General features: G+C 37.9%; 1 protein-coding gene across 4 annotated transcripts in view; it reads left to right on the forward strand.

Moving 5' to 3' along the window:
- The first annotated feature begins 16,978 nt into the window (after positions 1 to 16,978).
- The window catches only part of RALYL (RALY RNA binding protein like), a 367,622-nt gene continuing 358,475 nt past the window's right edge, over positions 16,979 to 26,125 (forward strand). Inside the window, exons 1-2 of one of the 4 annotated variants that reach the window (XM_063170956.1) lie at positions 16,988 to 17,154; positions 18,080 to 18,166. The gene's annotated coding sequence lies outside the window, so the exon portion shown is untranslated. Of the gene's footprint in view, positions 17,155 to 18,079; positions 18,167 to 26,125 lie in introns of all 4 variants that reach the window. The other 3 variants (XM_063170968.1, XM_063170951.1, XM_063170964.1) reach the window with 3 other exon arrangements.

Consider the following 26,125-nt stretch of genomic DNA (forward strand, 5'->3'; position numbering starts at 1 on the left):
TTAAAAACTACCTTCTAAAATCTTATTTTCTCTCCCACTTTTAACTGTCAGAATCTATTTATATTTAGAAGTCCAAGCGGGAATGTGTCAAGATCTGTCAGGAATAAGGCAATCAAGTCTCTTTCAGAAAAGCATGAACATTGCCACTCTGCTACAGGGATTTGGCAGGGACTGGCTAGCTGGAAAGTAAAAACTATGGACTTATTCCCAGGAGAATGAGTGAGTGTAAAAGAGAAAAAGTTGTTCAAGTATTATTCAATAAGTTATTCCTGTCCAAAAGAATTTTCATTTTAATTACATATTTTTATGATTGGTCTTTCCTTTCTAGATGTATCATTGACTTTATGGAAACACTGCCAAATTCACATCAACAAGAGCACCATATATATTTGTTTCTCTTTTTTAAAGAATCTGCTATAATTATCATCATCATCATCATCATCTCATCTATAGTTTTTTTTCAAAAATTCAGAACTCATTCCTCTCAAACATGTTATTTGCAGTCTCTTCTAAGCCAGAGCATTTGAAAAATATTGTTTTTGGAAATCAATTTATGTTAAGAACGATTCCATGCAAAAAATAATGTGAAATAAATAGAGATTTTTAATGACAGCTATTTAAAGATACTTTGTTCTATGAAAATACTTAAGAGGGCTCTTTCAAATCCTGTCTTGCCATCAGCAATGTGAGCACTTGTGTTTTAATTTCCAGTTTTAAAAAGACCCCACTTCTAAAGAATGCTCTCCAAGTTCTTTTTTTAATGTTCCAGCAACTTGTTCTGTTTTAATTTATTCTCTTTCACTTCTCTACTGTTTGAGTATTGATGAACCAGACAATCTATCACAGTAGTTACAAAGAACCTAAATCTGACTCCAACAGCTAAAGATAAAAACCTTAACTGTTTTTGATCACCATCTGTGTGATTTTATAGACAGTAACATACCATTAATGTTACCATTAACTTACATTAACAAACAAGAGGTACCATTATAATAAGATAATGAGGTGATGCAATAAATCTTCCTCACTCAAGTTAGACTTACTCTATTGTGATTCAGATCTTTAGTAGAAGACTGAAATGAGTTATTAAAAGAAATAGCACTTTGTGAACTAAATCCTAAAATCCTATTCAAACACATAACCATGCATGTGGGAATTTTAATATATAAGATTTTAAAATATATGGGTGTAGCTTTAATGAGACTCATCAGCATCACATTTTAAAAAAAGGAATGGAAAACAAAGGAAATATTTCCATACAATAGAAACCTCATGGTTCATCTCCTTCTCTCCTAAAATTTCCTCTCTTGAATAAAAAAATTATGCTATCAATGATGAGATGTAAGAAATAGGTTTGTGTTAGAAACTAATAATTTGTGAAAATTGCTGGGATTCCTAAAGTTAGAGGGTTTTGAGGAAATGGTTAAAAAGAGTAGGCCTCAGGCAGAAGTTTTGTTAGCATTGCAAATACAGCAAAAAAGTTTTCTAAGCAGTAGAGCATACGTGACAAATAACACAATAGACCTCTGTAGAACTGGCTTATGGATGGCAACAAGGTTATTTAATGTATATCTTTAGAAGGTTAGTATGAATGGATCTCTGGTTTTTGTTCTTATGAACCAGTCTTTGTTTTACCTACCATTACATGTGTTTTATATGATTGGATAGAATGCTTGTCAATATGTGTTGCTCTATGTGTGATTGGCTGAAATCTAAGCTGAGATGGTTTTATGCTGTGCTGTAATGCCATACCTTCTTGGCATTCCCTGTGGATCAGCGAGCTGTTAACATCCTGTCTCCATTGTCCTAACAATGTCCTGAGACTGACTGAATAAAAAGCTCATGTCACTGGTCCGGATGTCCCGTCCTGTTCGATTGTATATAGTGTGCCAGCAGCGAAAGTCAACTCAGTTATAGAACACAGTAAATAATTTTCATAGATTTACAAGTTCAGTATAACACTAGAAAAAAAAAATTTTTTAATGAAACCACACAGATTTACCCAAGACCAAATACAATTTCAATTTTCATGGCAATATGTCTCTGTACTATTTATCAAAATGCAGTATAGAGAAAATATTCAAGATCATGGTTTGTAGGAAGATTTTATCGTCATGAGACCTCACCTGGAGTATTCTGTCCAGCTCTGGAGTCCCCAGCACAGGAAAGACATGGATCTGCTGGAGCAGGTCCAGAGGTGAGCCATGGAGATGATTGGAGGGATGGAGCACCTCTCATATAAGGAGAGACTGAGAGAGTTGGGATTGAAGATTCTGGAGAAGAGAGGACTCTAGGGAGACCTTATTGCAACCTCTCAGGATGTGAAGGGAGCCAACAAGAAAGCTGGAAAAATGGCTTTTTAAAAGGGCATGTTTTAAAGGACAAGGGGGAATGCGTTAAAACTGAAAGAGAGTAGGTTTAGATTAGATATTAGAAAAAAAAAATTACTGTGAAAGTGGTAAGGCCCTGAACAGATTGTCTAGAGAAATTGTGGATGTCTCCTTTCTGGAAGTGTCCAAGGCCAGATTGGATGGGGCTTTGGGCAACCTGGTCTAGTGTTCGGTGCCTGTGTACATGGAACAAAATTTGGCAGTAGATGATCTTTAAGACCCCTTCCAACCCAAATCATTCTATAATTCTGAGATAAAACCAAAGACAAAGTTTGTACTCATAGATCAGTTTTATGGATGAGTCACTATCTCATACAGATGGCTAAAATAAGGGGAATAAAAAAACTGGTATAAAGTAGCAAGAGACTGTATGGAATAAAAATAAAGAAAATAAATCTTTATTTCATGGATTTAAGACCTGATAAATAGTTGTAAAGTTTCATAAAAGTAAATGCACTGAAAAACAATTCAAATTATTTATTTGCAAAGTCTAGTGTTTTCATGAAATTTTATTTTTCAAGACATTCATTTTCAGATGGTTGAGTCCATATGTCATTCATCAGTGATTTAGGATGTAACAACAAAATTCCAGCAATAAAATTCCAGCTATCTGAAACCATCCCATGAGAAGCAGAGGTTTAATGACACTTTCAAACATCGTTTTATTTTCAAACTCCAAGCTGCCTGAAAAAAGCATCTGTAAAGACCTGATAAACACATTTAGAGAAACTATCCAATTTCAACATTCCATCTTAAAAAGTTTGACGATCAAAGAGAACAAGCTGTTTCTTCTTTTCCAAAAAGAAGAAAAAAAATGTGCATTAAACTTCCTAATCAAATTCAAAGGATAAAGGAATCTAAAAAAACCCATCTTTCATTAAAACTTTTAGAAACTTGAATGTACATAAATAATCTCGAACTCATTTGTTTTCCTCAACAGTGCTCAGTTTCTCAGAGACTGTTCACTATGGTCTGGAATTTAAGCATTGATCTACACATATCTAAGTTGTCTTTGATCATGCCTTCTTCTCACAAGTGTATTCTGCACATAGAGCCTAGGCTGTTGCCTCATGAATAACATAATTCAAAAGTTTTATATACCAGTCCAATGTATTTAACTGACTTACCAGACCTTATCATCAGGAAAATATACCCATTCAGTCAGTAACCATGCTCTGTATATATTATTGTGCATTTATAAAAATGACTGACATTACTGAAAGCTGTGCTCAGATGATGTCTGAAATTTTTGGTTTCGACCTCTGATTGTTCAAATCATTACATAACTTGACTTTCGTGAAGCACAAATCCTGACCCTAGAGATCTGAGTTTCAGCAAGAATCTCCAAGACTAAATTCCCAGCTTTGACAGCACCTTTGGCTGAGTGAGGAGTCAGATGTGACACCTTCCTCTTTTCCCTTCTGTAGAAACTGTCATTATGTTGGCTCAGCTGAACAAGTTCACATAAAAGCAAGCCTGTAACATTAGTACGTGGAGGCAGGGCTCCCAAAGGCAGTCAGCACCCCTACCACTGATCAAAAGTCAGAAAAAACCCAACTTTTCTGTAGTTTTATACACAATAGATGAACTACACAGGTCTACAAAAAACCATCCAACTAACCAACCAAAAAAAAAAAGCCCTAGCAAGATTTCAGTAAGAATTGCAAGCCTGGTTGAAGAATGTATTCCCTTTATACACCCTTGCAGATGTACAAGGTTTACCAGGGTGTGCTTTCCCATTAATAAGCACAAGAATTTCAAGGACATCAGTCTTTAAAGATGCTGACTATATTGCACATGCAGTTTTACCTTTTCTTGTGAAAACAAAGTGTCGTGGTGGGGTTTCTCAGGCAGCCAAGCGTTCATAACCTTTTATTTCCTCTGCTTTTCAAGGAAAGGGAATACATAGTAGAGTGCTGGTTTTTTTCTCATATCCTCTTTCTGGAGGGAAGACATGGGATTTGTGCTGGCTTCTCTCAAACTCCCTTTGTCTCCAGCTCACTCTAACACAATTTCCCATAAAGAGTAACTAGTGCACTGGCAGTGCAGAAAATGCTTTAGGGCATAATATTTATAGTTTCTGTATATATTTAGTGTCAAGTTCTGTGCATAGTTTATTTATCTATGCACAATCTTAACTAGAGGCTATATTTTCTATAATCCTTGAAAGTCCCTAGACCGTGTTCATGACAAAGCAAGGAACATTAGGGTATTATTGCATTAATACCTGTTTCAGAGGATCCATTTACAGATAAAGAGTGTATAGCAGAAGTACTTTCAATATTTCAAAATTAGAAAACAGTGTTCCTATCCATGAGAAAAATCACCATATTATCTACAGATCTCATATGTAGATATTGAAGAGTTCTATTTACAAATACAAAAGGTACTAGTCCCAAGGTCCCTTGATTATCCCTGAGGAAGTAAACATTTTCCTATGGGCCTATATACCCACAGTTTTCTGTTAGTGTATATTACCACATGTGATTCCACTCCACTAAGGAAAAACCCAAACAGGAAAGTATTTCCATTGTGACAAATCTGTGCTAGTCTAAGTAGAAGACACTGAAGATATGATGTCTTGCATGTCTTGCATCTTGCAGATGTCTTACATGCATTTGTTGCAATCAAAGTTTATGTCTCTTACAGAAGAGATAATGTCTTGTTTGAGTAAGGAAATTTTGTGTGTGGAAACAGAGAGAAGCACCTGAACATCAAGTCCATGCTGTGTTCATTCTGTTCCAATGATCTAACAATCTTCCAGTCCCTCTAACACTTCTTACAATGCACTGAGAGGTTACAGAAATTTGTTGCATGCTTCTTTGTGCAATGAAGATTTAAACAGCACTAATTACAGTACACAATCATAAAGAGCTACACAGTAACAAAAAAAAAGTTACTGAATTTGTTCACACATACAGGACATGCGCCACAAATGCATGCACTGTAAAATTCTGTTTCTCTATAAAGATGTATTCATCTATGCATAAATAGCTAAAATTACTTGTGAAGTCAACAGATGCGTGAGCCAGAACGCAAGCCTTGCTGAAAAGACAGTTAAAGAGTGTTCCTTTCTCCATGCATACTTATTTTGTATTCAGCCAACTGATTCAGAGGGGATTCTGTGAAACTGAAGAAAGCTTTTTACTCTCATTTATGCAGGCTCAGACTCTGGGAATTAGAGATACTCCTGAGACATACTTTATGATTGTTCCTTCTCTTTGGAAAAAGGGAGACAATAGAGAGCTTTAGTCTTTGAACAGATTACAAAAGCAAATCTAAATATTTTAAGGGATTCAGCTGCCATGGTAAGGAGTTACCAATTCAAAAATCAAATAAAATGAAATTCCTTTTACTCTTCCATTTGCCCATTCAATGACATAGCTACACAACACAGATCTTACTGAGGTAACTTGTGTTCCTTACTCCTTTTCATTCAGCCAACTGTCCTGTCTCTTGACCATGTCCATAAAGCACTATGAGCCGACTCTGAGACCATATAAAATCTCAATAAACACTGATGAATACCTCATAACCCATAACTTTCTACTCTAACTTTCCAAAAATGCCAACAGGATATCTCTGGGAAATTATCAAGAGTTAGTTATTAGTTCTGTAAGGCATACTTCATTTTTATTATCAGGTCAATATCCAGCACATCCCTGCTTATCTTCAAACTTTCAACTAGTTTCTGTGATTACTAACTCTTTTTACGTTTCTGCAATTTTGAATTCAAAAATTCCTTTCTACAATCTCTTTACTATAAATGCCTGTGGCCTGACCTAAAATATTTCTCTTCTCCTACTTCAAGCAATAGCAAATCCAACACTAACTTTTTTTACTCTTTTTACTTCCTCAAGTGCTTCTTCCATATTTGCATTCATGACTTCCTGTTGGCTTTAATTCTTTATCCCTTTTCCTCCAATTTTTTACAGATTTCACCTATATCTCCTGCAGCTTCTCCCTAACTTCTACTACCTGGCATATTTCCTCTCTCTCTCTCAAAAATATTCAAAGATATGTGAATAAAATACACTTTACTCATCTTCTGAACCACTCTGCAGGTTGTTTGCTGGCTTATTATCCAAATTCAAACCTCTTCCTCAACCTTCTCCAAATTTCATTAGAATTTTTTGAGTCAATATCTGCCAATATGGTTTGGGCTCCTTCCTTTTTTTTTAAACAATGTGAACTTAAATTCTGATCTAGCTACGCAATGAAAAGTCTGCCATTTACAAGACGATTACTTGTCACCACTAAACCTTTCCAGCTGATACCATGACTCCATCTTTCCCAGCATAATGCCATGCCTAAATCACATTTAGTGTTCCTTACCTGCATAAACATTTCTGGATTAAAAAAAAAAAAAAATTGAATCATTTTGACAAAACCTGGTCAACTGTATGTCCATGGAAGATGAGGAACCTCTAGCAGGAGAAAGATGGGGATACAGAGATAAATATCCATGAGGGTAGAGTGGGTTACCCTGTCTAGGCTGCAGTCAGAAGGGAATGAATGCCTGGTAGCCTAAATGTTTAACTCCCAGTCTCACACTCAAATAAACAAAACTGATTTAAAAAGGGACAAATAAGCTAAATGTCCCACAACAAAGCCTTTGTTCATTTCTTTATCCATCTACCCATTACTATTCCCCCTGAAAAGTCAAACTTTTCTTAAAGCAGAGACCTTTTCTTACCTATTGAGGAAGCTACAGGAGTGTTTTCAGCTTTAAAAGGCTAATAACAGTCCACATTGTAAGAATTCCTCACAGAGCTTGCAGCAGTAGGGAGCCAAAAGGGATCTCCACTGAGCTGAAAACCTTTCCTGCAAATTTTTATTAATATAAGTAATGTTTACTCACAAAAGTATTCACTTCAAATCAATACTTTACTTGCAAAAAGAGATCACTTAATGCTTGCAATATAGAGACTCCTGTTATTTTTAAGAACTATGGTTTCCTACAGACTTCAATTATTTGAATGGTATGTTATGCTTCTCTGTGTGTATTATGTGCATGTACATTAAAAAAAGAAAACGGACATGTAAAAATGTATGTGCTGCTTATATTAAAAGTTTAACTGCTTTACATATTGATTTAGGATTTTTATTATTGAAATATTTTAATATCAGATATCAATCACCGAACACATTTTTACGTGCAGATATTTACATTTCGAAAGAGGGTGAAAATATTATTTTGTTGTGATAAATGAACATCACATTTATTGGGCAGAGATTTACTTATTTATTATCACAAATTATAGCTATGAATGGGTATATTCTAATTATTATTCTAGAAACCATCAACAATTAGTATTTCCAACAGATTGCTTACATTACCAATAATATTGGTTCATTTTTTCGTTATTTCTTCCTTCTCTCCTCCCTCTCATTCTCAATCATAAAAACGGTCATCAAAACCCACTGGTTTCTCCTGGGTTTATATTATTCTTTCTGAGCTGTAATGCAACTCTCTATCAGCATCACTATAACCAAGAGTATATCCTTCCTTTTTGAACGGTTAAGTAAGATAGGCTGTAGATGAGAGGAATACATGAATAGAAATGCACTTCATTCCAACTTGCAGTCATGTTGTGGAATACAGAAGGGAAAAAATATTTGGCAAGTTTGAAAAGTCTTAGAAGAAAGTATTACTGGGCTACTTATTTACTTTTACCTTCTCTTGATATTGCTAATATCACCTAATTACCATTTTCTTGATGCTGATTCAAAGCTCATCCTGGCAGTGCTAAATTTTCGTTCCTACCAATTGCACTGCTATTTTCTAGGTGTTGGCGAAGAGCTAGAATTCCTGTAAATACCTATAATTCTATCTTGAGAAATTGATAATTGTTCCTCTTAAAAACCTCTAGAAATATGTTTATCAATAACTGTTTTATCCAAGGCCGCCTTGGTGCTTGTAGTTGTATTTCTCATGTGTACCTTTCAGAAATGAAGAGAAAGTTCTCCTAATGACAAAATCCAAAGTTTTCTGATAGCCATTCCTCTGTACTTGAGCAAGGCTGCTACTGAGAAAAAAAATCTCCCATGTTGAAGTTGCAAAAGTCACAGAAGGAGGGATTTTTCCTAAATGAGTGGAAAATGGTATCTCCCCTAGAAATAACCTGTGGTGTTACTCCTATTGTAATCATGTTCTGTTTTGTGTTCTAAAATAAATGAAAATTATCTAAAATTTTCCAATTAAGTTGCAAGACATTTGCCAATTAAATTAGGAAAATACAGCCTTCAAAATGTACTAGAAGGCAGCATTCACTTGAATACTTGATTCTCTTATTTTGTTATTACTTCTTTGGTGTGATTAGGCATTATACTTAACATATTTCTGGAGTTTGCTTTAAGCTTATACAGTTGAAAATGTTTTCATTTGACGTGGAAAACTGGGGAAATGGTTTAAATAGTGGGAAAAATAATAGATACTAAAGTTACTGGGTTGGTGGGGAAAAGCAAAGTCTTAAGACTAGTGAGAGCTACTCTAGGATGGCTTTTTTAACAGTTATCGTATAGCTTGCATATAAATTTTGTTGTCTGGCATGGAAACACTGCATAAGTCAAAGTAAGCATGCTCAAATACAATCATCAATGAAGTGCTTCTTTCTAAATTTACCCATTAAAAAGTGAGCACAAACTTGTCCCTCTTTCAGAGAAAGGTGTATTTTCACAGAAAAGCAGAAGGTTTCTTGATACCTAAATTGTTAATGCTCCTGAACAGCATGGGCTTGACTGTCAGAGGAGTTGTGAACTTGTAACAAATTTTGTGATTGCTTGGAGTTTCTGAAGATCAGATTGTACCAAGTTCTTACATAAACAGTGTTTTCATAGACAATTTGTGATTTGTTTTCTATTTTTTAAAAATTTTTAACTGGAACACACACTGAAAATTTGCAGACTTCATTCTTTTGAGGGAGATGGTGTTTGGGCAATAGTTGGCAAGCAGAATATAGATTGAATTGAGTATCCATGGTCTTTGCAGCAATTACCCATCCAAAGGAGCTGTCAAATTTAAGAATCTTGATTTTTTCCAAGATTCATTCATGCTTAAACTGCTGCTTCAATCTCAAAGAAAATAATAGAATTTATTTGGGTGACTTTGTGCATCTTGTCTCCATTTCTTTTAAAATACTCAATTTGCATCCAACACAACAAATGGGAGTTACTGGCAACTGCCAAAAAAAAAAAGATTTTAAAAAGCTTAAAATTTGGAATCCTACAATTCAATGACATTTAGCTTTAGAATTGTAAATGGTTCTAGTTATATAATTTCTGTTAAGAGCAATTGCATTTTTCTCTTTCATGATGACTGTACTTCGGGCTGGATTGTGCCTTTGGGCGTTATCCTGTAATGGAAGTAATTTGCGATGTAAACCAGAAGGAGGATCATTCCCAAGAACAGCTCTCCAGGCTTTCTCCCTGTTTGCTAGAGGGAAAGGAGTGTGCTGCCTGAGTCATTTACAATGCAAGGTGCTCAGAGAGCTGCAGCAGTGGAGAGATTTAGCTATTTGAGAGAACCAAACAGAAAACCCCAAGAATCTTAGTGCAGTTACCCTAAGAAAGGTAAAAGAAGGGAAACCTGTCTAGATGGTCTCACAAGGTGATTTACCTCAAAGGAGAGCAATGGAATGCTGTCCTAGAATATAAAACTTGGCAAGTGGGAGATGCAGAAAATAAATTGTGATTGTGAAAAAAAAGCTCATGTAAAGATAAAAATAGGAGAAGACAAAGTAATAAATGCTATTCAGAATGCCAATGTATTTTTTTCAAAATGACTGGCCCCAAGTTACCTGATGTAATTATAGAGTAAGTCTTCCCTTGTCTAGAAATTCTCTGAATTTATGAAGGGCAGATGGGATGGCAGAGGTTAGAGTCAGACACGCTTTATTCCAAATTGTCTTTCCATAAAAAAAGGAGTTGTTAAAATGTATATAATTTTATTTCAAAGAAGTTTTGTTTTTTTCTTTTTTTACCTGTATTTTGCCTAGAGCCTGACACTGAATGCTTAACACTCTTACATAATGTTTCCAATCCTCTCCAGGACAACACATGAATAAAACAACATATACAAAAATCCTCTAGCCTCCAGCCATACTCCTACAGACTGCAACCATGTCAGATCTTGTTAACTAGCTAAAATTAGCTCTTGTTCATAACTAGAATGCAGGGTCAAAAAAAAAAAAAAAAAAAATAGGACACGTGATGCAGGTGTACCTGTAGGCACATATGGATATATGTGCATTTCTTGCATGCAAAAAATTGTTTATGAACAGCTGAATGCCAACCACAATTTCTTTTCTTTGGGAAAATCCTGAACTAAAATTGTGTGTGCAACCTTATTTCACCTCTTAGTGAACAACCATTATGATAAAGCCCAGCTGTATAGTCATATACTTATTTGTACATCTATCCTTGCCTTATGCAACACACACAGAATGCAAAACAACGTAGTAAAAGAAGAACATTGTGTGTAGCTCATGTTGCATTCACATCTCTGAAAACTGAAGCAGCTGAAGACAAGAAGGCCAAGGATTCTTCTTAAGTTTAGGGAGGTGAATGCTTGAGTGGTAAAATGAGTTCTGACTCACACAAAAGTACATTATGGTTGCTGAACCACTTAAACTAAACTTTAAAATATTAATACCTGTTTGTTCATTTTATGTACCCAGTTTGAACACGAGATCTGATTCAGAGAAGACAAAGCTCCTCTCTGCCACTGCGTCTACCGAAGACAGGTTTCTCAGTTTAGATTAATTTTTAAAAATGTCTCCAAATCCATTTCTCAAAGTGCCAAAAATTTGTGACATTCTTTTTTTATTTCACTTTTCAATCTTCTGTACCACATATTCTATTTTTCTTGAGTCACTAGTTGTTCAGGCAAGGGCACATTTTCCAGTGTTGTGTCTGATTAACCCTATAAATGTGCTCTCAGTTTTCAGTGCCATCATGTTCAACCATAAGCGCCAGCCATCAGCTGTTATTTAATTCTGGCTGATACAACACATTTAAAACAGACAAAAAACCACACAAACAAACAATACTCACATGATAAAAAAAAGAAACAAACTAAAAACAAAGCCACAAGCCCCCCACCCCAAAATTATGTTTTAAATTCTAAATGAAAGCGTCATACAGACAAGGAATGAACAAGAGCAGATGGTGCAAACCAGTGAATTTGGTCTTAAGCTGCCTTATCTCACAGTGTTCCCAGTCTTACTCATTGCAAAACTTACAAATAAACACGTAATTATTATAAGTTTTACTTTTTAATTAACCCTTTTAGGAAAAGCACACATTAAAAGAGCAAAAGGCAATAATCTTGAAATTAGGAAAGATGTTTGGGATACATGAGATTCTCTGTGACTTTTAATGCAGATGTCTCTTTTCATTTATGTATATAAAATAGCATGTGAAAATAGTAGCTTAGGGACACAAAGCTTGTTCTTTGCTCTGTCCTCAGATCAGGATTGTTTCAAAAACCATAGTATACATGGGCTGAAAGATTGAACTTTACACAGAACAAAGCATTCAGCAGCTAAAAACTCCTCCCTCTCGGAAAGCTCTCTCATCTGACAAAAGCAGGTAAAAAAGGGCTCCTTGAAAGTCTTCCCTATTTTTCATTCCATTTCCCTGCATAGTGGGTGTATCCTTCAGGTACTTTATCTGCTCTCTTTTAAACAGAGCTGCCTTGCTATTATTCCTTCTGTCATTTATTACTGAACTTTTTAACCCTCATTCTGCTCAGACACTTGGAAATTTGAGATGAAAAGGTGGTAGAAGAAGAATTGAGTTACCTTCACTATATAGATAAATAGTGTCTTTAAAGAACTGTAAAAGAGGCAGAAGGAGAACAAGTAGAGATTTTTGTTAAAATTAACAATACATCTGTAGAAAAAAAAGCCAGAAAAATTATAGCATGCAGTGATAAACAGATGAATGAAAGCTCTTTCTAAAGTAACATATTTATCACATGAACTGGAGTGTACTTAAAAATGCGAAGTAATTCAATTTGATATTTTCTAAGGTATAGCAATTTAATCAAAATAAAGCCAACACATAAACGGATTTAAATGATGATATTTAAGTCTCTAGTGCTTGAGAAATGCACTTTTCTTTCTTTAATGGTTTAAAAAGGTAACTTCAAGTAATTCTTTCATTTAGCAGTTATTACCGGTCAGCTAATTTCCCCTTTACTGCTTTCATGGTAGACATAAACAGCATGTACAAACAAACAAACAAAAACACTCACCACAACCTTATAAACCTATAATTATACTGAATGGTTGCAAAGGGATTACATACAAATTAGCCATTAAATCAGGCTCAGGCAGCTGTATCCTCAAAAAAGGACCACTAATTATTTTATCATTATTTTTATAATTACTGTTGCTATTTTTGCATCTGGTATTGTTTTTGCTGACTTCCGCCAGTGCAATAGGAGACACTAATAGCTGTTTGCACCTGTTTGCAACTTTAGCTCAGGCTTTCAGGCTGCTGAGTCACAGTGATGGATCTTTGCAAAGACAGTACCTTAGTGCTGGACTCCAACTATTTGCTTACTACCTGCAAACAGAAGCTTCTTTATTTTAGGAAAGTGCAAGTGCACTGAAAGTGGTACAACAAAAAAAACAACTGTGTGTTTCTCCAATACCAGCTCCAGTAGAAAGGGAAGAAAATTGTCTAAGGAATGTGTACATACAGCAGCAGCACTATGCAGAGGGTGCAGAAGTTTAATGCAATCAAGAAAAAGAGATTATAGGAAATTAGGTAATCTCAGAATATATTTATTTCTGCTCCTTTGGGGAGGTGGAAGGGGGAAGGGAGTGGTACTGCAAAGGTACAGGAAAGGGATATGAAATACTGGTATTGCATGGCGTGACTGAAGACTAGCAAGCCCAGTATAAATCACAAAACACTCGTTGCATAGTTCAATATTTTGGGAACCTTAGGAAGCAACTCTGTGCTGGTAGCTAAGCAGAAGTGTAGAAGTGTTAGTTCATTCACTTTCTGCCCAGAATTCTTTGCTACTTTTGAGAATAACTCTAAATCATGTTGCAGTGGAACTCAGTTGCTGTTCTGCGGAAGAAAAAGTGTAAAAAATGCCAGCAGATACCTTATTTGCATGTATTGGATTGCTCTCAAAATTATCTAAGCGATCCTACTTTTCCTTCTTCCTTCCGAACTGCATTCTTTTACTGTATACTTTGTTGAGCACTCCTCATAACCAAGCAATGTGATGAACTTTCCCTCATTCCAGTCTAGCATCAAGTGTTCAACTGCTCTTGGAGGAAACTTCCAGCAGGAGTGGCCAGAATGTAGAAAGTAGACATCGATGAATAAACACTTAATGGGATTCTGTGAAAATAGCATTATTCCAAGCTCTTTCTTGCTTGTTACCTATTCCAAACACGCACCCCTGCCAAACCCCTTGCATCTCTTACCCTCTAGTGCTTACTTCATCTTAATGGATTACTTCATCTTAAGGGGAAAAGTGACAGAAGCATACTTTGGTGGTTCCATAGGTAAAGCTAAGGTTAAGTTCTAATGAACCAGTTAATTTTCACAATATTTACAATGCTAGCTACAGGACAAAGTAATTATTTTCCATTTTCTGGTCCCCTCAGCACTGTTCTAGAGCTGGTCTGGAAGCTGCCCCTAAGCCCTGCACCTTTCAGTATTTGCATTTGCCAAGTGTATCATAATGACTTTTTAATTCACTTAAAGAAAAACCACTCAATACATACAAACTGAGAAGAATACACATATTTGCAAATTTACCATATTCCAAGTTCCTGGAATCTACTGAACAAATAATACATAAAATATGTCCCAAACGTACCTGTTCTGATCCTCTATATGTGTCAACAAATAATTTACAAGTCAGATCTATTGTACAACTCTGGATTATTGAAACACCATCCTTTAACTTTTGTTGTTATTTCAGGAAGACATATTTGCAGTCTTATATTATATAAACAATAATGGAAACTGAAAGGCAACAACAAAATAGGATTTTTATTTAAATCTTGATTTTGCAAATATGTTTTCATTTTAAATATCATTGAAAAAAGCCTTAGTCATTCAACTGTATTTTTACATGCAGTACCTAGAGCTATGCAAAACTGAAGTGCACCATCCAAGGAAATACATCTCCCACTCCTGAAACCTCACGACACGACAGTTTGTGATACTATCATGACAATGTGATTGAGTTTATTGTCATGTGTACATGCAACTTTGTACATTTAAGTTGGTTAGTTTTCACACTAAAAGTTCCAATTTCTTGTAATTTTTTTTTCTTTAAAGTCTTCTTTTATTTTGCTTTTTTATTTGTTTTAAACCTTCTCAGATGTATAGCTCTGCTCCTGGGAGCCAAACATAGCAGGGGAAGAAAATTATGAAATGCCAAAACAAGCCCAGTGCCAAAATATAAAGCAAGCAAGAAACCATAGCTGGTTATATATATTTTTAAACTTTGGCCAGTGTTCTTTTTATATTTCATAAAAGAAGTTGAGAGCAAAGAAGAAAGGGAGCATTTCTTTTCATTTTCTGGAAACACTGGGGAAGAGATACAGGAAAGAAAGAAAGAAAGAAATGGTGAGGGCAAGGGAAAAATCTTTCTGTGAGGATGCGAAGAAGGCAGGCTGGTGCCCTCACCAGTCTTTTATATAGCAGGGCATCCTCTGACTGGCGAGAGTAATTTTTGTGGAGTAATAGCCTGACTGTATCTCCTGCCTCCTGACCTGGATGAAAAGAAACAGGTTCAAAAAAAAAAAAAAACAAAAAAAACCAAAAACCAAACCAAAACAAAACAAAAAAAAACAACAACAAAAAAAAAAAAAAAAAAAAACCACCCAAAAAAACAACCCACAAAAAAAAAAAAAAAAAAAACAAAAAACCAAAAAAAACCCCAAAAAAACAAACCTGTGTGAAAAAGAAGGGGGGAGGAGGAAGTACGGTAGTATTGGAAAATACTGGCTGGACTGCTCCATCACAGTGCCTGGTTCACAGATGTGCGCTTCTATTCATCTCTTAATTTATCTCTTGTGGCTCTTCTTTCTCCTGCTGAAGCAGTAAATAAGTAAGTTTGTGTGTGATTGTTAGCTGTGAACATTTCGGGGGCCAGTGAAGTGAGGACACAGCCGAGGCGGCGGGTTGTGGCCTGGCAATGCCGAGCAGGTTCTGCTTCAGCTGCAGCCGGAGCAAAGCTGCTCTCAGCCCCAGCCGCCGCTGCCTGCGACTGCTGCGTTTGTTAATAAGGAGACATGCGAGGAGAGCTAAAAAGGGAACAGCAAGCGTCTTGAGGGAACTCTCAGCAACAGTGGCACACAGTCTCCTCCAGTGCATTTTTTGTACGTTAAAGGAAAAGGGAGACAGAGAGCTGCCATCCGGCCAGCCACGGAACTGTTTCAGGGCCGCACCTGAGTCCGGAGGGGCTCGACCCTGAACGCTTCCAGCACTGCGGGCAGCGGTGCCGGGGCAGGCGGCACGGCCGGGGGAGCCCGGCCCGATCCCGCTGCCCTGCGGCTGCTCCCGGGAGCGCACCAGCGGTGAATGGCCCCCTCCGAAAACACTTCATTCCCACCTCGGCCCGTAACTTTGCGATGGGAAGCATCAGCCCTGCCGCTGGAAGGACGGGAGGCGGGAGAAGCCGTGCAGCTGGGCAGAGGCCCGGAAAGAGAAGCAGTAAGGGACGGGACCCGTAGTACCTGTCCTCTCCCCTGCTGCACATGGGAACCGCTCTCCGGAGGAAGCCGGAGCAGCGCTGCTCAGACATGACAGGGCTCAAAGTGACTGCAGGCTCGGCACCGAGGCGCCCCGAGCTGCGCACACAGCGGCGCAGGAGTGGCACAGGGGAACCCCGCCGCCCCCCACGCTGCACCGGCAGCAGCGGTGCCCTGGAGCTGGCGTGACAACAGGGGATGCCCCTGCCTGCCTTGTCTGCCTGCCGGGGTACTCCGCGCACCCACGCTGAGGGAGGGGCACCCCCGCACACACGGAGGAATCGGGGCTGGCATCCCGTGCAGACGACGAGCCGGGCGGCGGGCTACCCCCGCCGTGCGCGCACACGCGGTACCCCGCGAGCAGTCCCCCATCCCCCGCCGGATCGGCGGGAGGGGTGACCCGGGCGCACACGCCTCGGAGCCCGGTGCTGCACCGGGGCCGCCGCCGGGGGCACCTCACCCCTCACCCGGGCAAACCCCGGCGCTCCGCTCCGCTCCGCCCGCCGCCGGCCCCACTCCCGGGGACGAGCGGCATTGCAGCGGCGGGGCCGGCGGCGCCGGGGCCGGAGGGCAACAGGCGGGCGGGCGGTGTCGGGCGATAACTTCGCGCTGCGTCTCCGAGCAAGTTGCGCTGCCGCGCAGGACGCGCCCGCCTCCGCACCCCGCCCGCACGGCCGGCTGCGTGCCCGCGCTCGGCGGCAGCGAGGGAGCGGAGCGGAGCGGAGCCGAGCGTGTCTGAGCGCGGGGGCGAGCGGCACCTGCCGAGGGCAGCGGCGGCGCGGAGCGGAGCGCTGGGCGGCGGCGGAGCCGGGCGGCTGCGAGCGGAGCGGGCTGGGCTCGGGCTGGGTCCGCGCCCGGCGCCGCCGCTGCGCCCTCCCGGCTGCGAGTCCGCCCGGCTCCGGATCACGTGGCGGTTGCCGGAGGCAGAGACTAGAGAGGAGAGAAAAAAAAAGCGCCTCATTCCTTCTTCCACCGCCATACTGTATTTTATAGTAACTCTCATTTTTATTCCTCCCTTTTACTCCCGCTCGGTGAGTACCTTTCTGCTGACATTCTTGTCCTCCTTTTTTGTCCTGTTTTTTTTCTTCCTTTTGGTTTTTTTTGTTTTCTTTTTTTTTCTTCTTTTTTTTTTTTTTTCTTCCTCTTTGATTATTGTTTAAATGGATTTGATCTTTTGCTGATGACAAGTTTTTTTTCCTAGCATGCGATGGTTACTAAACTGTGAGCAAAAGGTGCTGCTGGGGCCGGGAGTCACTGGGAATGAAAAATGATAATATTAATAACACAGACTTGCCAGTCCAGCAACAACTGATATACATTTAGTAGCTATATATCTATATATGCAACTGGTTTTGTTGTGGCACGGAAAAGCGATGTGAAATATGATGCTTATTTTTTTAAGATAAGAGAAAAGGCATGTTTCTAACTCTTTTTGCAGAGGATTTTTTCTGGTGTTGTTTTATTTTTATTTTTGGGTGTTTTTTTAAGGGCTTTTTTTTTCCTTAAAGAGATGGGAATTGCAAATGCATTTTACAGCAGTGTTTACACAGAGTTTGTAATCTTGCAATACTGGCGGAAGCCACAGAGCAAGATGTTAATTTTATTATTTTTGTTACTGTTTCTTTTTCTTTTTCTTTTTTTTTTTTTTTTTTTTTTTAACAGTGCAACCAGCAGGGGTTTTTGGTTTTCCTCTTCTTCAGTTTTTGATGCCTGTTTATAATGTGAAACTTTTCTTGCAGCATGTTGCAGTCATCATTTTTAAATACTTTTTTTTCCTCCCTAAAGATAACAAAGCAAAACAGAAAGCCAAAGAGATGATCCTTACTTTTGCACATTTTGCACCTTCACTTTTTATTCTTTTGCCAGCAGTGTTTTATGATAGTTATTGTTATCATGATGATGATGATGATAGATATATACATATATACAAATAAATACATTTTCAAATGATGGCAGTGGAAGGTTTTCCTGGAGAATGAAGTGCGGTTTGGTTTCCTTGTCAACGGAAGATGAAGTGAACAACTGAACATCTCCCCAGTGCAGGTACTTCATCTCCTTGTAGGCGTTTCCACACTGTGTAAATTACATTGTGAGATTTTTTTTTTTTTTGAAAGAAATCTCCTTCCACCCCTTTCTAAACGTGTCTGTGCAATACACATGAGGACTGGACTAAATATCTCTGCCTTGTGATTGCTTGGATGTGTGCAAAATGTTTCACTAATTGAGCCTAGGTCAGTTAAAGCTGAAGAGAGGTGTTTTATGTGCTGTGCTGTATAGAGGGGAAGTCAGCTGGGGAAAAAAAAAAATCCAGATACCCCTCCTCTCCTCGTTGCATTTAAAAAAAAAAAAAAACAAATAAACAAAACAGCCAAAAGTAAAGCCCAAACCGAAACTGGATGGAACCTTGAGATCCTCATAACGAGTACAGATGCTCTCAGGAGTTTAGACAAAAAACAATAGCTCTGGCCATGTATTGTGGTGACTCGTGTGCTTTTGTGTGTCTGTTTAAATTTATCCATTAGAAAATAGCTGTGGAACAGCAAAGGAGGCTCCCTCGGAGAGCTGGCTCGCTGCCACATGAGGCATATTTTGTAGCCCTGAGGGCAGAAAACCCTTATATCCAACTTCTGCTCCTCATATTAAAAAGGCGTAAACAAGGCAGCAGGTTGCCTCTTATGAGTCTAATTCATTGGGATGGAGATTAATCAGAAGCTGATATTTGCTTGAAGGTGTTTCGTTTTTGTTTGATGATTAATAGTACCACTGGCTGACTGGGAATGGGAAATTGCTACTTTCCGTGTTGGTTACTGAGACTTCAGGATTGGAGGAGAAACTGTTACTTTTCACTGAGGGCACTTAAATGCTTAACAGAGGCTGCCCCTGATGTACAGACAGGATATTGGTTCTGTAAAACACAATTTGGAGAGATTTTTCCAGATGACAGGGTAGGTTGGCTTGGGGTTTGTTTATTTATTTATTTATTTCCCTCCGGAGAGAATATGGTGTAATATTATGCTAAAGTTCAAGTGCTGAATGTTCTGTGATGTTCTCTGTTGTTTACTTTATTGTGATGGGATTGCTTACTGTATGTTATATAAAGAACATTTAAGGATCTAAAACTGACTATAAAGATATGCCATGCATTCAGATGTGGAAACTAAAGTAAGTTACAGGGTGTATATTTCTTTTGTCACTTTCATATAAGCAAATATAATTCAGAGAATTACAAATGCATTTGGAAATTTGAGGCTTCTAATGCTTATGTTTAAATTTTTGCAGTGTAACAGCTTCCTTTAAAGTAGAAAGTGTAAAAATGTATACATCATGCAATAAGTCATGTTGAAAAATAAATAAATTCATTTATCTTTGCAGAGACGTAACTGTTTTGTATTTACACTGGCTTTTTCCAGCTTTACTGTAATAAAAATATTTTGCACATATTTATGCATGAATTCTGCTCTGACATGTTAAAATACTTTTGGCAGCCTAACAGGGTCAATAATTCATGTGTCTAAAAACCAGTTGAGATATTTCCATGATAGATTATGATGACTTTTCTAAAATAGTTACTATCTGTTGGGTCATTACTCCACATTTTAAGAAGACTCAGCCTGCTTATTTTTTCATTATTTAATTTAAAAGCAAGCCATTAAAAACAAGAGAGATTGAAACTTTATTCTCCACCTCTTTGTTTATTTCCATCCCTCCTTATATTTAAATGAAGTGTTTTCTTTAAATTAGGTGCAACTCCCAGTAAGCAAAATATTTTGATACTGCTAAAGCACTGAAATAAAGTAACTAGGCTAGCAGTTTCCAGAATGATCCTTTTGTCCTTTCTTTTAATACTGCAGGTGTGTTGTGTGAGTAATTTTGTGCAGATAGTTGCTGAGTGAAGAGCTAATCCTGCTCACCTAGTCTTATCTCGAAGTCTGAGATAGTGCATTCCTAAAACTTTCAAGTTAGCACCAGATTTCATCCACAAAGCACCTGTTGTCTGAGTAGTATGGTAATTAACACACATACATTTCATTTGCAGCATTCTGAGGTTGTAGGAGTTCATACATATCAAACAACCTTGGGACCTTAAAATATGAATAAAGGAGCCAATTTTGAAAGAGGATCCTTCTACCTCTGTGCAGTGTGTGGGCAGAGCATGATTTGGGTTGGTGGAATTGGTTTTCACTTGGTGCTTCTATCGTTATGCTGTGACTAATGTTTTAGAAAACCATAGTTAGTGTCAAAGACAATTGTCCTTTTGTACTTTGAGATGAATAAAAATTTTGCCTACAAATTGCAGCTTTGTATCTACAAGTGATGATATCATTATATTCCTTATATAGCAGGGGATATAGTCATACTGCCCTAGCTCCTGAAAGTAATGGGTGTCTAGACTGAAATGACATCTTCTATTTTTCTTTACATCTGTTTTGGTATTCAGGACAATCTTTGGAAAGCAGTTTTTCTTTTCCTATTCCATAACTAACTATTATTATCAGTATTTACTTGCAAATGAAAAAGAACAGGTGAACAGAAATGAGAAACTTGAAAACTGTAAATCATTCAGTGTGCTGACTCATGAATCTGTGGCTTTAGCTGCTGTAGTGGCCTGAACTGGTAGAAGAAGATAATCTTTTTACATTTTTCAACATCAGAGATAGAAATTGAGTGGCCTGTGGAGTTGTGAAGTCTGTCTGCTGTGATACTAGACTGATCTTATTTTGTTCAGATTCAAAAAACGGGTTTAAATTTACCTGGGATATCTCTCTGCACCTCTTGAAGGCAAGGCAGAGCCTCACTTTTCATGGTTTTAGAAACAGAATTTCTGTCCTAAGTTTATTTTCAGGCAGTTTATTCTCTTTGGTTTTTGTTTTTTTTTTTTTTTGTGTGTCACTGCTGACCTTAAACAGTAAGGCTCTTTCTCCATGTCTTTGCTCTTCAGAGTATATTATATTTTTAGAGGGCAATTGCAGCTCCTTTTCCCTGATGATTTCTGGGCTTAACTGGGAGAGGTTCCCAAAAGTGTGACTGGTGCTGGGAGGGGATGTTGAGACTGGCTCTTCCCAAAATCATGCTGCAGCAGAAACAGGGAAGCTGTATTCAAATGCTCTTCTGCTCAGACTGATCTGTTCTGCTTTCAGCTGAAAATATGTCAGTCTGCTTTCTGGCTCTCTCATCAGCCCAAACATTTTCACCTGGAGCCACACACAGAGTCATGCCCTCTGGTGAATGGAGGTTTGCATCATGTGGACCTTCCTTCACTCTGCCCAACCAACCTGCATTGCTTTGGTTGCAGTTCAACAGGAAAGAACTCTTGGGAATTTCTTCTGCAACACTCTGGTTCTTAAACTCAAGAGTTTTCTATATATTGTCTTAGTAATTTGTATTCATACAAGGGAAGGGAATGTGAACAGGTTTGAGGCAATACTGTATCACAACCTTTTATCAGGAATAAATGTGAAAGTTGGCTACACTGTTCTTTAAATTTTCTACCTTATTACGGTCTTTGCAGGTTGCTTATATCTTAGCTCTCTAGTCTTCTAAAGCATTGTTCTATGGTGGTTTGTTTCTCTTTCCCAGTGTAATATTTTCCTATTTTCTTCCTTCTCTACATTTTGGGTTTTAAAAGATAAAAAAAGCTTAATAGTGTTTAAATTGTAGGATTACAAAGACTGATAGGTCTGCCCTCAGATGAACATTTTAACTTCCCTTGGTCTTAGAGGACATGGTGCTCTGTCAAATTCTGAAGACAAATCCTGTATGTTTTAAGTACTTACAGAGTATCTGAACAGAAGGCTAAAGGTGAGTATTTCCTGATGAAAAATTATGTAATCTGTGACACTGTCTACATAGTTATCCAGTTTGTAGCTCCCTTGAACCCAGATCCAGACTGACAGAAGAAAAAAAAAGCTGATTTTAAGTGGCATAAGGATTAAAATGCAACATTTTGACCTTTGTGAAGGTACCGATCTTATTTTATGATCTGTAAACAATTACAGGGGTAAAATGGCTTGAAGATTATTGTTTTGCACATACCCACATTGGAATAATTTGTACCTTTTTCCCCGTTTTTTTTTTTCTATTTCAAAATAACACTCTAATCTCTATAATGTACTTAATCTTTCAAAAGCATTTATATTTCAACTTTGGCAGTATTTCTGAGAAAGTTTATTTTTGCACAATGAAGTGTGATTTTTCATCTCAATGAATCATCTGCCAGCAATTAAAAAAAAATCAAGTAGACTTTCAAATTACTAAGTAAATCTCAGGTTGCTTAGTATGAATTAAATAACATGTTTTTATCATTGCTATATTCTGGAATAAAAATAAAGGTATGTAGATGAATAGACAGATTGCCAGAGAGATTTTTAATGATTTAATGTCATAGAGAATTAGCAAAAATCTTACATTGATTATCCTTCGGGGCTTAACCAATACTTTTATTTAATAATTAAGAGTTTAACTTTCTTGGTTTTGGTTTTATACAGACCTATGTGATCTGCTGCCTCTTAACAAAAGCTACAGAGTTAATAAGTTGCCTCTCTGGCACATCACTGTGTGTCCCCTGGCTCCTTATGTCCTGGCTGGCCTGCCAGGGTGTTGGGGCTCAACCACCATGCAGTTGCATTTCTGGTTCAGGATGTCGTTTTTTTTGGGGGGTGTTTTTTTTTTGTTTGTTTGTTTTCTGGGGTTTTGTTTTTGTTTGTTTTGGTTTTTGTTTTGGTTTGGTTTGGGTTTTTTGTGTGTGTTTTTTGGGGGGTTTTTTTGTGGTTTTTTTGGGTTTTTTTGTTTGGTTGGTTTTTTTTCCTCTGATGCAGTTATGATAGTAAGCAAAATAATTTCTATCTGACTCGATTGGCAGAGGTTTGAAGAAGCAGAGGTGGATTTCTTATGAGTGATGACCAACAGTGGGTATAAATGTGGTGGAATATCAATGACACTCTCCAGACTCTTTATTTTTTCTTTGCACACTCACAAGTCTTTCCCCAAACTACGCAAAGATCTGACTAAACTTGGTTTACACCAGTGGTCCTTCACAGGTAGCCTTCTCCTGATGCCAGTGATTATTGCCTCTACTAATGTTCAGTCTCTGAGCAACCAAGTCAAGGTGGAGCTCTGGAAACAGCTCAGGCTTTATATAGTTAATTTTATGGTTCTCTGAGAACAGCTTTTAGTCTTTTGGACAGGCAATAGCTTATAAAAGGCAGTACAGGCCATTATTATAATTATTAAAAGAACAAGACACCATAAAGAATACAATGATAGCTCCTGGACCTCGGTGATTATTGAATAACCTGGTGAAAGTCAGGTCCCTGTCTTCCCACTGTGCTCCATACCAACAGCCTTTTTTTCAGCCTGTTCAGTCACGTTGGTTGCCTTCTTCAAGGTCCTGCCTTGAGTCAGTCATGTGCTTTGTGGTGTTCAGGGTCAACAAAAAGGAGATATCTGGCACAAATCCAGTATTAATGAGATTCTTAATCTGACTGAAATGAGGCTGAATTTGTTCTGTAGGAAAGCATCACATCAGTAGAGTTCATTCAGTAAAAAGGTGTCTCTGTTTCTGCTCAGAGTTGTGCATAGAAGGTGAACAGGACCTATTGTCGAAGAGACATGACACATCTTGTTAAATCAGGGTAACTTTACGATTTGTAGGCGGCACAGCACATGTATACCTTGCATGCAGTATTTTTAGACTGACTGAAGAATTGGAGTTTCTGTCTCAAAGAATTATGTTTGCATGGTGTTGACAATGCTACTTTTCTGTTTTGTGTTATAATGGAGTGCAAAGGCACTAAAATGTTTACACTGTCATAGACGTTCTTTTTTAGAACAATACAAATGAAAGTGATGAAGATGCCCATGTGAATTTTTGCACACCAAGCCTGCACTCTAGGCTTAGTGCATGCTAGCAGCTCTTCTTGTGGGCACAGGGAATTACAGCAGTAACTCACTGACTTTTCAATGAAACACTGTGTTTGGTAATTCAGCAACATGCTTCTGAGCTGGATCTGTAATGCAAGTTACTGTTTATGGAAGAAAATTCATTCTATCTTGTTAAAATATTTTGTCAAATGATCCTTCGCACAATAAATATGAGAAGTAATATAAGATTTAAAAATGTGCTGTACAAACTGTCATGCAGTGTCTATGAACTAGGCCCCCTGAAGGTATAATTAAAACAAAACTTCCTCTTTGGTCTTTGGGTACCTTTAAAAGGGATTAATGCCACTGTTTTCTAAGTAGGACACACACACACAAACACACAGGTACAAACATCAACCATGCTACCCATTTCTCAGCTTGTATTTGCCACTGATTTCACAGGATAAAACCCAACACTTGAGGTATTGCACAGCAGGTCAGTTTTCTAATGTGCTCTTTACTGGATAAATTCACATCCACTTTGTTTTCTTTTTCCCAAACTGAAGAAGAAGGATGCAATTAAGTTTTTCTCCTGCCTGTATAACTTCCAGTTAAATGGGAGTTCTTTAAATGATACAGTTACAAGATTGGCTCTGGAGAGGTTACCATCTTCTACTTGGGCATTTGTAAGCTGTAGACAATTAATGTACATTGTGAATAATGAAAAGAGAAACTGCGTTTTGCCACTTTGGCTTTACAGGGGTAGTTTATCAGGACATTGATGCTATTTTTATTGTTTATTATTTTATGAGAAAAGTATGCTGGATTACCATTTGTCAGCATGTTCCCTGTTTCAGTAGGTGCTGTAGAAATAGAAAGGTGCAGAATTAGGGTCTGGTGCTATTAAAATCACTTATACATATGCTGGTCAAAATTTCATGTCAAACCATTTTTTTTTCTCTTTGGATTTTTGATGAAGTGGTTCACACAAAAGGCTCTATTCATCTCACTTAACCTTGCTGTTTAAAAAATAGGTTTTTAGAACTAAGCTAGTCATCATTTTAGCCATCTAAAAGTTAGTCATTGAAGTCTAACACAGTAGCTCAAGGCTTTGTAGTCAACAGAGATAAATATTCTCTTCCTGCAGAGAATTACAGATTACATCCCAACAGAGGCATCTATGGACAGCTGAGATGAACAGCCTTCCTAAAACACCACTCTCTTTGCTCTGATGAGAGAGAACCTAGATGGTCCATTTAAAACAGATTCCCAACTTTTTGATGGATGAAGTTAAAGGGGATGAATCGCATGCTCCCCAACCCTCCACTTCTTTCAAATCCTAAATTTGCAATGAAATATTTGGTTAAAAAATATTTTTTTTGGCCACTAGAATATTCATGGCATTAAGATATTACTTGATTTTTTTTCAACTTCTCCAGCAATTCTTTTCACAGACATACAAATGTGTTTCTAAATATTTGGAATCAATTAAAGGCTATGACAAAATTCCTAGGGATGTCTGATAGGACCAAGATTTCACATCTTTTTTGTATCGCTTCAGCCAGTTTCTGTCTTTTTATAATGTGATCCAACCACATTATCACAATGTGATCCTTCAATGAGTTCTCCTCACAGAGTCTTATTCTAAAACCCAGGGACTTAAGCTATTGGGTACAATCATGGACATCTTTTGAAAACCTTTGAAATTGAAACAGAATAATGATGTGGGTGGCAATGGAATCAGCTAATTGTACTGAAATATGAATCATTGTAAGATATATTTTAAAAATAATTAGTACATCAGCAGCAGAAGATCTGAATTTGATATCTCTGAAGTTGGATCTTGAAACTATAAAGATTTTTTTAGTTTGTGAGCTGAGGTCATCCAGGCAATGTAGGGGAAATATTTTGCTGCTGATAGCGTGCTGCTGGTATCCTCATGTACATACAGTAAAACCTGTACTTCTGAATACCAGATAGATTTTAGTTTTCCCTGTCTCAGGTAATTTTTTAGAGAAGGCTGGAGTTTTATAAGACTGTTAGTGTCTGCAAAAACAGCTCTTCTATACAGTTTACCTCAGTGCCTTGCATCAGATCTGTCCCAAGTCATTGTGTGTAGCAGGATGCCGAGCAACAGCTGAT

Source organism: Melospiza melodia, chromosome 1 (genome assembly GCF_035770615.1).
Source record: "Melospiza melodia melodia isolate bMelMel2 chromosome 1, bMelMel2.pri, whole genome shotgun sequence".
In the NCBI taxonomy this organism is placed as follows: Eukaryota; Metazoa; Chordata; class Aves; order Passeriformes; family Passerellidae; genus Melospiza; species Melospiza melodia.